General features: G+C 43.0%; 1 pseudogene; it reads right to left on the minus strand.

Moving 5' to 3' along the window:
* Positions 1-285: 285 nt before the first annotated feature.
* LOC124799741 lies at positions 286-355 on the minus strand (annotated as a pseudogene).
* Between the last annotated feature and the right edge of the window lie 15,918 nt (positions 356-16,273).

Genomic DNA, 16,273 nt, shown 5'->3' on the forward strand with positions numbered 1-16,273 from the left:
GTTCTGTATTGTTCGTTGAATTCGTTCGGGGCCGGCCGGTGTGGCCGAGCGGTTCTGGGCGCTTCAGCCTGGAACCGCGCGACCGCTACGGTCGCAGGTTCGAATGTGATGTGCTTATGTTAATTAGGTTTAAGTAGTTCTAAGTTCTAGGGGACAGTGCTCAGAGCCATTTGAACCATTTTTTGTATTCGTTCGGGGCGGACGTACGATGACACCCGTTCAGGCTCTTCGTTGATCCGTTCACTCAGCTGACCGAACACGCTGAGCTGCCATGCCGGCACAATTTTGCACAGGAACCATGCTAATCTTCTCTGTATCGTTCAAATTTTTGTATATTTACCTCTGATGCGAGTATTTCCACTCAGCTAAGTAGGTGGACAACAGTGAGCTTAAATTTGGAATCCCAGAGGAGCAGTAAGTGTGACCGCGCCCGCGCCCTGTGCAGAAAGAGATGGGGTCCTGAACACAAGCTGAGACATTTCCCCCTCGGACAGCTTCCCGCTACGCTTCGTCTCGACAGCCTTTCAGAAGCTCGTCGGATTTCAGAAGGACGCTCCTGTGACGGTTTGGCTACTAACGAGCATAATTTGTTAGCATCATACAGTGGCAGTGGCCAAAAACATTCGGTATCGCTTTGCGCGATGCTGGTTCGGTCTTCATCCTTCACAGCTGTGCTGAATCCATGCGTTTCCGATGCTTGCCTTGTCTCCTTTGTTCATAGTCATACACGCAGCACTCGTCCCTGGTGCAGGCTTTTTGAATGGATACGAGCATTCGTGGAACCCAGTGAACGGAAACGCGTGTCAGGTTAAAAATGTCGTGAGATACGTTTGAAAACCGATACATGACTGATTTTCAGTTTTCTCGCCATCACCCCTACTGTGACACGCCGATCCTCGAACGGCAGGACGTCCAGCTCTATCGAGATTCCCGGTTTTTTCAGAGAGTCATTCTGCCACTTCACTCTGCGTCGTTCAGACTTTTTTGACCACACTGGAAGTGTCTGCGCCTCCTGTACATTGCCTCACATGACTGTAAATTTTTACCAATCGTTTACATCGATTTAGCATGGATTTCGCTCCCCTTCATCTTTAGAATGCGGATTACCACATGATACTGTGTTTCAACAATGGTCTACGCCCTCTTTGTTTTGGCTTCTCTATCGCCGTTCTGTATCATAGTACTGTGGTGCAGATATTTCGTTGTTTACCAGGATATATACCTGCAGTAAGGAAAAATTAGTATGTATTTTTATTTTTATTTTTTATTTTTTTTAGTTACTGAGATTTTCCTCTATACAATGGTTTTTCTCCAAAATAAGAAAAAGTCGGAAATTTTTACATCTTTTACATAAGATCTTAATTTATCTCCTCAGGATGTCTCTCCAGGTGTTTAGATCTTGTGTACCTTATTCCTCTGCGCCTGGTCTTCTCATTGTTAAGCCTACGTTTTGGAGCCACAATTCTCTTCTTTCCCTCTGGTTCCCATTCCAGGATCATTTTCGGAATTCTGGCTTCCCCATTATTCTTACATGCCCGTACCATTGTAAATTCTTTCTATCCATCACGCCATGTATTCTTTCTCTCAATTTCATTCTCCGTATTGTTTCGTCGTTTCTTACTTTCTCTTTTCTAGGAAGTCTTCCTGACCTTCTCCAGAAGTCCATTTCTACTGCTTGCAGTTTTTTTAGGCGTTTCAAATTTGTAATCCAAGTCTCCACTCCATACATAGATACGCTCTCTAACATTGATTTATATATGATTTTTTTTGTTCGGGTTATTATACACTCCTGGAAATGGAAAAAAGAACACATTGACACCTGTGTGTCAGACCCACCATACTTGCTCCGGACACTGCGAGAGGGCTGTACAAGCAATGATCACACGCACGGCACAGCGGACACACCAGGAACCGCGGTGTTGGCCGTCGAATGGCGCTAGCTGCGCAGCATTTGTGCACCGCCGCCGTCAGTGTCAGCCAGTTTGCCGTGGCATACGGAGCTCCATCGCAGTCTTTAACACTGGTAGCATGCCGCGACAGCGTTGACGTGAACCGTATGTGCAGTTGACGGACTTTGAGCGAGGGCGTATAGTGGGCATGCCGGAGGCCGGGTGGACGTACCGCCGAATTGCTCAACACGTGGGGCGTGAGGTCTCCACAGTACATCGATGTTGTCGCCAGTGGTCGGCGGAAGGTGCACGTGCCCGTCGACCTGGGACCGGACCGCAGCGACGCACGGATGCACGCCAAGACCGTAGGATCCTACGCAGTGCCGTAGGGGGCCGCACCACCACTTCCCAGCAAATTAGGGACACTGTTGCTCCTGGGGTATCGGCGAGGACCATTCGCAACCGTCTCCATGAAGCTGGGCTACGGTCCCGCACACCGTTAGGCCGTCTTCCGCTCACGCCCCAACATCGTGCAGCCCGCCTCCAGTGGTGTCGCGACAGGCGTGAATGGAGGGACGAATGGAGACGTGTCGTCTTCAGCGATGAGAGTCGCTTCTGCCTTGGTGCCAATGATGGTCGTATGCGTGTTTGGCGCCGTGCAGGTGAGCGCCACAATCAGGACTGCATACGACCGAGGCACACAGGGCCAACACCCGGCATCATGGTGTGGGGAGCGATCTCCTACACTGGCCGTACACCACTGGTGATCGTCGAGGGGACACTGAATAGTGCACGGTACATCCAAACCGTCATCGAACCCATCGTTCTACCATTCCTAGACCGGCAAGGGAACTTGCTGTTCCAACAGGACAATGTACGTCCGCATGTATCCCGTGCCACCCAACGTGCTCTAGAAGGTGTAAGTCAACTACCCTGGCCAGTAAGATCTCCGGATCTGTCCCCCATTGAGCATGTTTGGGACTGGATGAAGCGTCGTCTCACGCGGTTTGCACGTCCAGCACGAACGCTGGTCCAACTGAGGCGCCAGGTGGAAATGGCATGTTAAGACGTTCCACAGGACTACATCCAGCATCTCTACGATCGTCTCCATGTGAGAATAGCAGCCTGCATTGCTGCGAAAGGTGGATATACACTGTACTAGTGCCGACATTGTGCATGCTCTGTTGCCTGTGTCTATGTGCCTGTGGTTCTGTCAGTGTGATCATGTGATGTATCTGACCCCAGGAATGTGTCAATAAAGTTTCCCCTTCCTGGGACAATGAATTCACGGTGTTCTTATTTCAATTTCCAGGAGTGTATTTCTGCTCCATATGATTGAGCTGAGCATCCCAATGACCTTCCTCCCACTGCTAATTTTTTTTATTAATTTCTTCCTCTGATTTTCTGTGAAACTCTAAAGTGGATACCAAATAACAGAAAGTACTGACGTTCTTAATTTTGTTTCCCTCTACGTATAAGTCATCTAGATCATTAGTGAGGTAGTCTATTTTCTAGTAATTAACCTTCAATCCTCAGTTTCTATATTTAGTTACTAATTGGTTACACATGTAATTTGCATCCTCCTCGTTTTGTGGTATAGCTACTTGATCATCAGCAAATAATAGGTGATGTAAATAATCTCCATCTTTAATTTCTAGCAACATCCCATTGCATTTGCGAGACCATGTCTTAAGACTGGTACCTAGATAGATTTTAAATAATGTTGGTGACATAGGGCAGCATTGTAACAGAGCCTTGCTTGTTCTAAATTTCTGTAAAAATGTACTGCCAATTTTTCACTTGACGAATGTTATCTTTCTACATTTCATGTGTTATTTTAGTTAAAGAACCCTTTATGTTTGCCAGATGTAACGCTCATCAAAGTAGTTTTCTCGGGACAGTATCATATGCTTCTTCTAAATCTATAAAAATTAATCCTATGTTTTTTTTTAATTTTTCCCCGTGGTTCTTTAAGATCGGCCGTAATGTGAAAATATGGTATACGCATGATCTACGAGCTGTAATCTTCATTTTTTCTCTTTTTTTAGGTGATAATTAATACTTTGTCACTAACCGTCGTACTTACTCCTCCCTCTACGAATCCCCCCCCCCCCCTACCCGGCATGATTGCAGGCTCCACGAAGACTGCTGTTCGGTGAACCATGACTGAAGGTTAACATCGGCCGTACTCTTTGCACTGTCAGACAGCACTCTCGCATCTAACCTTTTATATACAGAAGCGAGTGTGCTACACATCTCAATAGGAACGACAGAGAAATAAAACGACGTGTGTGTGTGTGTGTGTGTGTGTGTGTGTGCCGATGAGACATAAAGGGGACCGAATTGTGACAGCGTGGCTGTTAATTGTAGAATTGTCCTCTCGAGCAGAATTAACTGTTGCCATTTCGGTAAATAGGACATAACTTGCATCATATGCAATGGAGGACACGTATGTTACCGGGATGCCGCTCAGAACTGCACACTGCGCAAATGAGACCACAGTTCAGTAATCGGCTCGGATGCGACTGTTTTACGCGTCCTGACTGTGAAATTGCAGCAACTGGCAGTACTGGAATATATGGAAGCTACTCGTCTGTAAATGCTGCTCTTCTACGCTGTCATTACATGGTTAAATATAGCACGGTCAATTTGGGCCATTCTTGTCGAACGACTTAGTCTGCAGGGTCTGTTGACATGGTTTGTTTCTGAACATGGCTGCATGCCCGCCATTTACAGAATGCTAAATAGTTCCGTTGATGAAAATAAAAAGATTTAATATTCGCCGTTTCTCATGTTACAAGTGATACACAGATTTAACAATAAGGTCAACATATTTTTCTACTAAAGTCCACATACAGAAGTGTTTTTTTAAATAGTCGTTTATGGAATAGTAGCAGTTTCCCAGAAGAATTAGGTCACATTGAATTTAAAATTTGTTTCGCTACCTGTGAGGCAGATTATGTTACGGTCTAATGATCAACGAATTTTTTGGCTGGACACTGAACACTCTTTTAAGCCACTGGCAGGTTTAGCATACAGTGGCGATGCTCATTGTTTCTTTTAGTGTTGCAGCTTTGGACTTCGTCATACTCCTGACAGTCTATGGATTATTCAGGGTGATCCATTGATCGTGACCGGGCCAAATATCTCCGAAATAAGCGTCAAACGAAAAAACTACAAAGAACGAAACTTGTCTAGCTTGAAGGGGGAAAACAGATGGCGCTATGCTTGGACCGCTAGATGGCGCTACCATAGGTCAAACGGATATCAACTGCTTTTTTTTAAAAATAGGAACCCCCATTTTTTATTACATATTCGTGTAGTACGTAAAGAAATATGAATGTTTTAGGTGGACCACTTTTTTCGCATTGTGATAGATGGCGCTGTAATAGTCACAAACGTATAAGTACGTGGTATCACGTAACATTCGCCGGCCGGAGTGGCCGTGCGGTTCTAAGCGCTACAGTCTGGAACCGGGCGACCGCTACGGTCGCAGGTTCGAATCCTGCCCCGGGCGTGGATGTGTGTCATGGTCTTACGTTAGTTAGGTTTAATTAGTTCTAAGTTCTAGGCGACTGATGACCTCAGAAGTTAAGTCGCATAGTGCTCAGAGCCATTTGAACCATTTTAAACGTAACATTCCGCCAGTGCGGACGGTATTTGCTTTGTGATACATTAGCCGTGTTAAAATGGACCGTTTACTAATTGCGGAAAAGGTCGATATCGTGTTGATGTATGGCTGTTGTGATCAAAATGTCCAACTGGCGTATGCTATGTATGTTGCTCGGTATCTTGGACGACATCATCCAAGTGTCTGGACAGTTCGCCGGATACTTACGTTATTTAAGGAAACAGGAAGCGTTCAGCCACATGTGAAACGTCAACCACACCTGCAACAAATGATGATGCCCAAGTAGGTGTTTTAGCTGCTGTCGCGGCTAATACGCACATCAGTAGCAGACAAACTGCGCCAGTATGGGGAATCTCAAAAACGTCGGTGTTGAGAATGCTACATCAGCATCGATTGCACTCGTACCATATTTCTATGCACCAGGAATTGCATGGCGACGACTTTGAACGTCGTGTACAGTTCTGCCGCTGGGCACAAGAGAAATTACGAGACGATGACAGATTTTTTGCACGCGTTTTGTTTAGCGACGAAGTGTCATTAACCAACAGCGGTATCGTGAACCGGCATAATATGCACTATTGGGCAACGGAAAATCCACGATGGCTGCGACAAGTGGAACATCAGCGACCTTTGCGGGTTAATGTATGGTGCGGCATTATGGGAGGAAGGATAATTGGCCCCCATTTTATCGATGGCAATCTAAATGGTGCAATGTATGCTGATTTCCTACGTAATGTTCTACCGATGTTACTACAAGATGTTTCACTGCATCACAGAATGGCGATGTACTTCCAACATCATCAATGTCCGACAAATAACTCGCGTGCGGTTGAAGTGGTATTGAATAGCATGTTTCGTGACAGGTAGATTGGTCATCGAAGCACTATACCATGGCCCGCACGTTCACCGGATCTGACGTCGCCGGATTTCTTTCTGTGGGGAAAGTTGAAGGATATTTTCTATCGTGATCCACCGACAACGCCTGACAACATGTGCCGGCGCATTGTCAATGCATGTGCGAACATTACGAAAGGCGAACTACTCGCTGTTGAGAGGAATGTCGTTACACGTATTGCCAAATGCATTGAGGTTGACGGACATCATTTTGAGCATGTATTGCATTAATGTGGTATTTACAGGTAATCACGCTGTAACAGCATGCCTTCTGAGAAATGATAAGTTCACAAAGGTACATGTATGACATTGGAACAACCGAAATAAAATGTTCAAACGTACCTACTTTCTGTATTTTAATTTAAAAAAACCTACCTATTATCAAGTGTTCGACTAAAATTGTGACCCATATGTTTATGACTATTACAGCGCAATCTATCACAAAACGAAAAAAGTGGTCCAACTAAAACATTCATATTTCTTTACGTACTAAACGAATATATAATAAAAAATGGGGGTTCCTATTTAAAAAAACGCAGTTGATATCCGTTTGACCTATAGTAGCACCATCTAGCGGTGCCACCATAACGCCATCCGTTTTTCCCCCTTCAAGCTAGACAAGTTTCGTTCTTTGTAGTTTTTTCGTTTGAAGCTTATTTCGTGAGATATTTGGCCCAGTCACGATCAATGGACCACCCTGTATAAAACGAGTATCGTTAGTGAGTGTGTACATTATGACTTTGCAGTTACAGTGGCTAAGGTCTTAAAGGGGCGCTTACAGTTACTGTACAGACATGAAACATTATTTTCTCTGTCATTTTTCCCAATCAATACTGATACTTGGTTCTTACTGGAATTAAGGAAAAATGTGGAAGGGAGGACCCACCAATATAACATTATATTCGCACAACCTGTTTACTTAACGCCGGCCGCGGTGGTCTAGCGGTTCTGGCACTGCAGTCCGGAACCGCGGGACTGCTACGGTCGCAGGTTCGAATCCTGCCTCGGGCATGGATGTGTGTGATGTCCTTAGGTTAGTTAGGTTTAAGTAGTTCTAAGTTCTAGGGGACTTATGACCTAAGATGTTGAGTCCCATAGTGCTCAGAACCATTGTTTACTTAACAGTATATAAACTGTGTTTTACAAATAATTGAAGCATTTAACCACAAAATTTTCTTTAACAAAATGAACAAATTTGCAATATTCTTTCGGCCTTAAACCTTAGCTTGAATAAGCTTTTAATCTTTGCAAAAAAATCTGAAGAGCTCTATTGCAAAACAGCAAACAATATGACAATGATTACAAGACGGCCAGGCCCGCATCCCGCCAGTTATCTGGTGAAACAGCGGTGTTTACAACCGCGCTGGACACTGTCTTATTAAATGCCCTTCTGCAACACATAGAAACTATATAAGCATCACTTATGCCAAGAGTGATCCAATTTCTCAAAACAGATGACTTAGCTTTTAATTTGAAAGCTGTATGTCGAAAGGTTCAGGGTTAAAATGCTTACCTGTCCTTAAAGGTTAAACAGAGTAGCAAACAATATGATAATGATAAGGCTTACTTCAGAGCAACCAACCTCTTAATTTCAATAGGCAACGAAGGTGCGAGTGGATCCCAACCCGGCCCTTCTGACAATTTCATTTTATCTAAATTCCTGGCGACATCTGTCTGTTAACATTTTCAAAGTTAAACTGATTGTCAGTTATTAAGACCGCTCTGGAGGAACGTCTTAAAACATTTCTTGTGAACACTTATTACAAGAGAACTCACTCGGCGGAATCACAAGATTCTGCTAAAGTATACCAATATTGACCTGGTCTTTCAAACACAGCAACGAACAACCTGGTACAACAGGTTGTTCAGATTATTGCTAATGACTGAGAAATGCGATTACAATAACAGAAATGAAGCGGTTAACAGCTACATCTAACCACAAGGCCCCTCTTTTGTTTAACGGCATCCTGTACCTTAGTACAATTGATCCGGCAGTATTTACGACCAAGAGATGGTTAATTAGAACATTAATGATCGGGTAGAAACATGAAAGGAAAGGCAATATAAAATCGGAACAAATTTTCAGACAACAACTAGTGTCCCAGTACAGTACTACTGCCTATATTTACGACCAAAGAGCCGATCTAGTAAAACTCTGAGGGGCGGGTACAAACCGGGAAATAATAAGGAGAACAGATTACAGAATGTTAGTCCCCTTTATCAGCAAGCAGTTTCATGGATCCAGGTGCTTGTGAGCGGTTACTGAGTGGTGCCGATGACAGCCAGGTAGAAGGGGGCTGCCAGGCCACGAGCGGTCGTCCGACACGAATGTTGCCAACCAACCGACGGAATGTCGGCCTGCTGCTTGTAATCGACGCTGCCCCCGGTGAAGTACTCCGGTATCTTTGCTCTGCGCTGGCCCTCCTTGCGCAGCTCGTGGCTTTGGCCGCTCGGACCTCGTGACCACCTCTTGTCGCGACGCTACCACCAATCCCCAAACTTCTCTCTCCGGACAGTGAACCCCGTATATACAGGGTGAGTCACCTAACGTTACCGCTGGATATATTTCGTAAACCACATCAAATACTGACGAACCGATTTCACAGACCAAACGTGAGGAGAGGGGCTAGTGTAATTGTTTAACATAAACCATACAAAAATGCATGGAAGTATGTATTTTAACACAAACCAACGTTTTTTTAAATTGAACCACGTTAGTTTTGTTAGCACATCTGAACATATAAACAAATACGTAATCAGTGCCGTTTGTTGCATTGTAAAATGTTAATTACATCCGGAGATATTGTAACCTAAAGTTGACGCTTGAAACCTCCGACGTTCAGTTGCGTGTTGTAACAAACACGGGCCACGGTCGGCGAGCAGCATCTGCAGGGACATGTTTACGATGACGACCGTGTTTACGAGTGTGGCTGTAGTGCACTGTTGTGGTTTGGTCTAGCTGTCGCAGTGTCCGCATGTAGCGCTTGCTGCTATTGTTATTCTGCATGCAACACGAATGCCCATGAGTGGTAGGTCATGGTTACTTGGGTGTTTCCATCTTGAGACTGGGAAGCGGTGTGTGTCCCACAAGGATATCACTACACCGCAATCGTGTGCTATCGCTATGCATACCATCGATAGTTATGACCAACTCAACTCAGAGCTGGAGAACCTGGGTATTAATGGAGACTGTCGTCAGGCTGCGTTCGTTACGACTGAGTGTGGCCTGCTTCATCATTAGTTCTCAGCTGTCCTGGTTCTATTCTGTCTGCTTAACAAATTGTTACAGGCTCATAACTGCACTGTCATGTGTCTGAAATGTGGTACTGCATCCAAGGTATGCTTGTTGCTTCAGGTCACGAGAGCTAACGAATACATCTCCATCCATCTCTCTTGCTTGATATTTTTCTAAACCTGTAGCTTTGTTGATTGTTGATGATGTAGCACCATGTGCTCATGCATGTGTTTGACATACAGTGTTGATTTTCTGTTCATGCTGCTTAGGGATGTCAGTACCTCTGCCTGGTGTCGCCTAAGGCTCTGCTAGTGTGAACTTCCCTGTTTCCACTCGGTGACGTGACATTCCCCTCTTCTTCAAAAAATTCAACCCAAATTTACTTTTTGTATTCGTTACTAAACTAGTCTGTACATGTTTAGAATTCACAATTTCATGTTACTCCTACATCTACATCTACATCTACATCTACATTTATACTCCACAAGCCACCCAAAGGTGTGTGGCGGAGGGCATTTTACGTGCCACTGTCATTACCTCCCTTTCCTGTTCCAGTCGCGTATGGTTCGCGGTAAGAACGACTGTCTGAAAACCTCCGTGCGCGCTCTAATCTCTCTAATTTTACATTCGTAATCTCCTCGGGAGGTATAAGTAGGAGGAAGCAATATATTCGATACCTCATCCAGATCGCACCCTCTCGAAATCTGGCGAGCAATCTACACCGCGATGCAGAGCGCCTCTCTTGCAGAGTCTGCCACTTGAGTTTATTAAACATCTCCGTAACGCTATCACGGTTACCAAATAACCCTGTGACAAAACGCGCCGCTTTTCATTGGATCTTCTCTATCTCCTCCGTCAAACCGATCTGGTACGGATCCCACACTGATGAGCAATACTCAAGTATAGGTCGAACGAGAGTTTTGTAAGCCACCTCCTTTGTTGATGGACTACATTTTCTAAGCACTCTCCCAATGAATCTCAACCTGGTACCCGCCTTACCAACAATTAATTTTATATGATCATTCCACTTCAAATCGTTCCGCACGCATACTCCCAGATTTTTTACAGAAGTAACTGCTACCAGTGTTTGTTCCGCTATCATATAATCATAAAATAAAGGATCCTTCTTTCTATGTATTCGCAATACATTACATTTGTCTATGTTAAGGGTCAGTTGCCACTCCCTGCACCAAGTGCCTATCCGCTGCAGATCTTCCTGCATTTCGCTACAATTTTCTAATGCTGCAACTTCTCTGTATACTACAGCATCATCCGCGAAAAGCCGCATGGAACTTCCGACACTATCTACTAGGTCATTTATATATAATGTGAAAAGCAATGGTCCCATAACACTCCCCTGTGGCACGCCAGAGTTACTTTAACGTCTGTAGACGTCTCTCCATTGATAACAACATGCTGTGTTCTGTTTGCTAAAAACTCTTCAATCCAGCCACACAGCTGGTCTGATATTCCGTAGGCTCTTACTTTGTTTATCAGGCGACAGTGCGGAACTGTATCGAACGCCTTCCGGAAGTCAAGAAAAATAGCATCTACCTGGGAGCCTGTATCTAATATTTTCTGGGTCTCATGAACAAATAAAGCGAGTTGGGCCTCACACGATCGCTGTTTTCGGAATCCATGTTGATTCCTACATAGTAGATTCTGGGTTTCCAAAAACGACATGATACTCGAGCAAAAAACATGTTATAAAATTCTACAACAGATCGACGTCAGAGATATAGGTCTATAGTTTTGCGCAACTGCTCGACGACCCTTCTTGAAGACTGGGACTACCTGTGCTCTTTTCCAATCATTTGGAACCCTCCGTTCTTCTAGAGACTTGCGGTACACGGCTGTTAGAAGGGGGGCAAGTTCTTTCGCGAACTCTGTGTAGAATCGAATTGGTATCCCGTCAGGTCCAATGGACTTTCCTCTATTGAGTGATTCCAGTTGCTTTTCTATTCCTTGGACACTTATTTCGATGTCAGCCATTTTTTCGTTTGTGCGAGGATTTAGAGAAGGTATTGCAGTGCGGTCTTCCTCTGTGAAACAGCATTGGAAAAAGGTGTTTAGTATTTCAGCTTTATGCGTGTCATCCTCTGTTTCAATGCCATCATCATCCCGGAGTGTCTGGATATGCTGTTTCGAGCCACTTCCTGATTTTACGTAAGACCAGAACTTCCTAGGATTTTCTGTCAAGTCGGTACATAGAATTTTACTTTCGAATTCACTGAACGCTTCACGCATAGCCCTCCTGACGCTAACTTTGAAATCGTTTAGCTTCTGTTTGTCTGAGAGGTTTTGGCTGCGTTTAAACTTGGAGTGAAGCTCTCTTTGCTTTCGCAGTAGTTTCCTAACTTTGTTGTTGTACCACGGTGGGTTTTTCCCGTCCCTCACAGTTTTACTCGGCACGTACCTGTCTAAAACGCATTTTACGATTGCCTTGAACTTTTTCCATGTTCAGTCCCATTGTTGTTTCTCGAACTGAACTTTAAAACTCTTTATTTACTCAGTATTAACTTGATCATGTAACTGTACGTTGTGTTTCTGGTCTCTTGTGTAACAACCCTCTTTCTCACAATACTTTTCATGCTTGAGTATAGTTCAATACCCAAATTCTTGGCTGCTCAGGAAGACACTCTCATGATTCATGCACAGTTATGTGTACGAGCATGGTTCATATGTGCTACTTAAGTGACTATGCACAGCAATGGCTTTCTACGTTTCCATGTTTCATAGCTGCACAACATGCATTTTTTTTAATAAGACATGAGCTTTATAAATTTGTTACATCTTAAAGGAATGTTATAATGATGACTGTTTGGAAGTAATATACTTCCAAATTTAACTAGCTGTGTGACACAGTCCCAAAGTTCATTAGAATTATGACTGAGATGCTCTGATCGCTTTTATGGAATATCAAATTTGAACAGTCCCTGACAGTTGATGCACCTGGGATATTTAGCATATTTTTGTAAATTTGTTTAATTTAGTTGGTTTTTGATAAGAACACTGTCTTATTGCGTTCAACTGTATGCAAGATTGCGTGTTGCCGATTATCCAGAGAAGTTAACTTTTGGTGTTTGAGGTTTAGGGGCGCTCACTGGCAAGGTTATCAGCACCCGTACGAAAATTAAGAGAAAAGAATGTGCTTGAAGAGTTCTACATGTGATAAAAGAAGTAAGAGTCAATCTAACATGAAGGTGTACTCCCTCTCTCGCAGTCTCAACCACGCTCATTCGCACAATCACATTATCTCACATTCTATAAGACAGCGTTAAAATGATCAGATATTCTAAAACTGCCAATTAAAAGACAGGTAAGAAGAGAGGGAGATTAAAATGATTACACAGGGCGGGGATATGTGGCTGACAAACCTCTCTCACAAAAAAAAGAGGATGAGCCACCCATCAAGGTAACGCATGAATAACTCCTCTATAAAATTTTAAGGCAAAAGTTGAACAGTTCACAGAACCTACTAAGTATTACCACATTCGTGTTATTGTCAGTTAAATTGGAGCACATATCTGTAGATACATTAGCTGCTGTCCTGTCGTCTGAATGTAAAACGCAGCCAACTAAAACGTACCTCACTGTGGTCTGTATGCCACAAGCGCATCACACTGGAGGGCCCTCCCGCCAGACGAGAAGCCATGCGTTATAGGGCTGTGTCCTATGCGAAGACGATTGAGAAGAACGCCATCGTGTCTTCCTGGCTGGAAAGAGGTACGCCTTGGCAGTGTTGTTGACTTTACTAGACGCAGGTTACTACCTGCTACTTTCAGCTAGTCATCTTCATATCTACACTTGACCTTGTGCCTCAGCAGTGATGTGGTAGCATGGAGAGGTGTAACGGGATGTATGGGATGGCACTTCGAGGTGTCTTATAGTCGCGACACACTTCTTTGGCTGCTACGTGTGCCACTTTGTTTCCATTGATACCCATATGCTTCCACCGCTCTGTGTTTGCATTAAAATGTCAATATGCAGTTGTGGGTGCACCCTGAAGCAAAACACTTTTGTTTTTATTTATTTCATTTTCTTTCCCAGCTACCATATCGCCATCATCAGTGGGTCTCTTTCTATATTCGAAAACGAGTAAAATAGCGTTGTCATAATGATTGTAAACATTGTTACATTTGTATTGTTTGATTCCAAATATTCTTTTCTGTGGATAATTTCATAATACCTTATTTACTTCAAGTCACAATATGATTTTTACGTTTGTTCTTGTTATTTCCGGCATATTTTCCGTGTTTTTCTTGCATTTTCTCGGCGTACAGCATGTCATTTGTTCATGGTGCAAGTACACGTTGAGGACACGATCAAGGAAAACATAAGAACAGTCTACAGAGAACCACAGCTTAGATCGATCCGCGAATACTGCTGTATGGGGTTAAAGAAATTACGCCCAGTTAGAGAGGGGCCAGTACGGAAAAAAACAAGACCAAAATGTTCAGTATATGCCTTGTTAAGAAGTAAATCTCCTCTACTTAAAGTTCTTTGCCGATTCAAATGACCCGCAGAATGCAGTAGATAAACGAGGACACATTCCACTATTCTTGTTCACAGGTACAGCATCCGGTAAATTTCTGTTATTGTTGGTATTGTAAACTGTATTAACAATTCTGGGTAAGTGCAGTTCGTACATTAGTTCTAATGGAACCATTGTGTGTTTTGGTAAGTTTGTGTAATGTTTTTACATCGTACTTACATCTTTGCAATTTTCATAACCATCATACGTGGGCAGATGCAGAGACATACGCAGGCATCTGCAGCGACATTCCATAAATGCACAGTCAGGAATTATTAGCAATGGACTAATAGCACTTTAAATAGTAGAAATCTTTTCATATCACAGACTGTATTCCACAATGGTTACTCGACTGAGAATGCCATTTACACGTTCACCCACCAAATATTACAAGTCTTAAAAAATAAAATATCTCCAGTTGATATTTTTGTGAACTCTTCAAGGCGTTTGATTGTGTAGATAATGTTATACTCTTAGAAAACTTGAATTTTATAGAACTGATGACTTCACACACAACTTAACAAAGAGAACGTAAAATGTTGTGTTTGATAATTCATACAATGTCAGAAAGGTAGAAAATCCTAGTGATTGGGGAGAAATCTCAGAGGGCGTTGCACAGGGTTCAATTTTGCGTACGTTCCTGTTCCTTGTATATGTAACTCATCCTCCACTTATCATTCAACAAGCAGAATAGGTACATTTTCCAGACGACACCACTGTTACTGTAAATCCCATTGGAGAGACACCAACAGAAGAGACGGTTACACATCTTTTATAAAGAATTATTAAGCGTTTCTCTGAAAATGGACAGTCCCCAAGTGTTGAGGACACACACTACATTCCGGTCCGTACAACAGAGTCACACAAACAGTTGATGTAGCACATGAACTGGGAACCGTAAATAGGATAGCATTCTCCAAAGTTATGAGTGTATACACCGATGATAACTGGATCTGGAAGAATCATAGAACTAAGCTTCTCAGACTATTAATTTCAGCTAATTTTGCTGTTCGTGTTATTGCTAGTCTTGGAAACAAGGGAAGTAACCTTCTGTCATATTCTGCATATTTCCGATTAGTAATATCTCGTGGAATAGTTTTCTGAGGTAACTCATCACTAAGAAAGCGAGTACTGATTGCAAAAAAAGCGAGTATTAAGGATATGATATGGTGTTCATCCGCGGTCGTCATGTAGGAACCTCTTTAAGGTGATGGGAATTTTAACTGAATCATCGTAACTCATATTGTGTGCTAATGAAATGTTTAAACAATCCATTAGAGTTTGAGGAGAACAGTGACGTCTATACCTATAACGTCAGAGGAGAAAGTGACTTTTATTGCCATTATTAAAGCTGCCAGTGGTTTAGAAGGGAGTTCAGTGTTCAGCAACAAAAATGTTTGCACATTTGTCCAATAATTAAAAATGTCTGACAGGTGGCACATGAATATTTCAATCTAATCTAAAATCATATCTCCTGGACAAGGCCTATACCGCGGAGGAATTTCTGTTTAAAAACTAGCAGGCTGTAAAAAAAAAAAAGAAAGAAAAAGTAGTTTTCAAGTGTAGAGGGATGAGCAGCACTTACAGAAAATGTGTTAATTTAATGTTAACGCTATTCATGTGTACATATCCCGCAATCTAACTCTTTGCAAATTTTAGAGAGTCGTAAAAATGATCTGTGGAACAAGCAACTAACTCTTCATTGCCTGCCACCGCATCTGTGACAGACCTGGAGTTTTTAGTGACTGCATGAGTCCGTAAGATACAGGACAGAAGCGTGCCTTACTACGAACGGACACCATATTGATCATTTGCTTCGATGACGGCTCACAAGCGAAGATATACAAAGTAAAGAGATTACATTAGAAGTAGGTAAGAGGAAGCACACTGCATTAGAGGCTCTGCTGTTTCACAGTAAGAGAATAATGTGTTGTTATTTGTTTACTCATTTGTGTACTGCTTTTTGTAGGTAGTTCGTAATAGCAAAGAGCTTGCAGGAAAATAGATGTGTTCCACAGCATCGAAAATGAACAAGCGCTCATAGAACTTAAGATAAGCTTAGTACCGGGCATTTTTATTTTGTTTTGGTC

This window comes from Schistocerca piceifrons, chromosome 5 (genome assembly GCF_021461385.2).
Source record: "Schistocerca piceifrons isolate TAMUIC-IGC-003096 chromosome 5, iqSchPice1.1, whole genome shotgun sequence".
Taxonomy (NCBI): Eukaryota; Metazoa; Arthropoda; class Insecta; order Orthoptera; family Acrididae; genus Schistocerca; species Schistocerca piceifrons.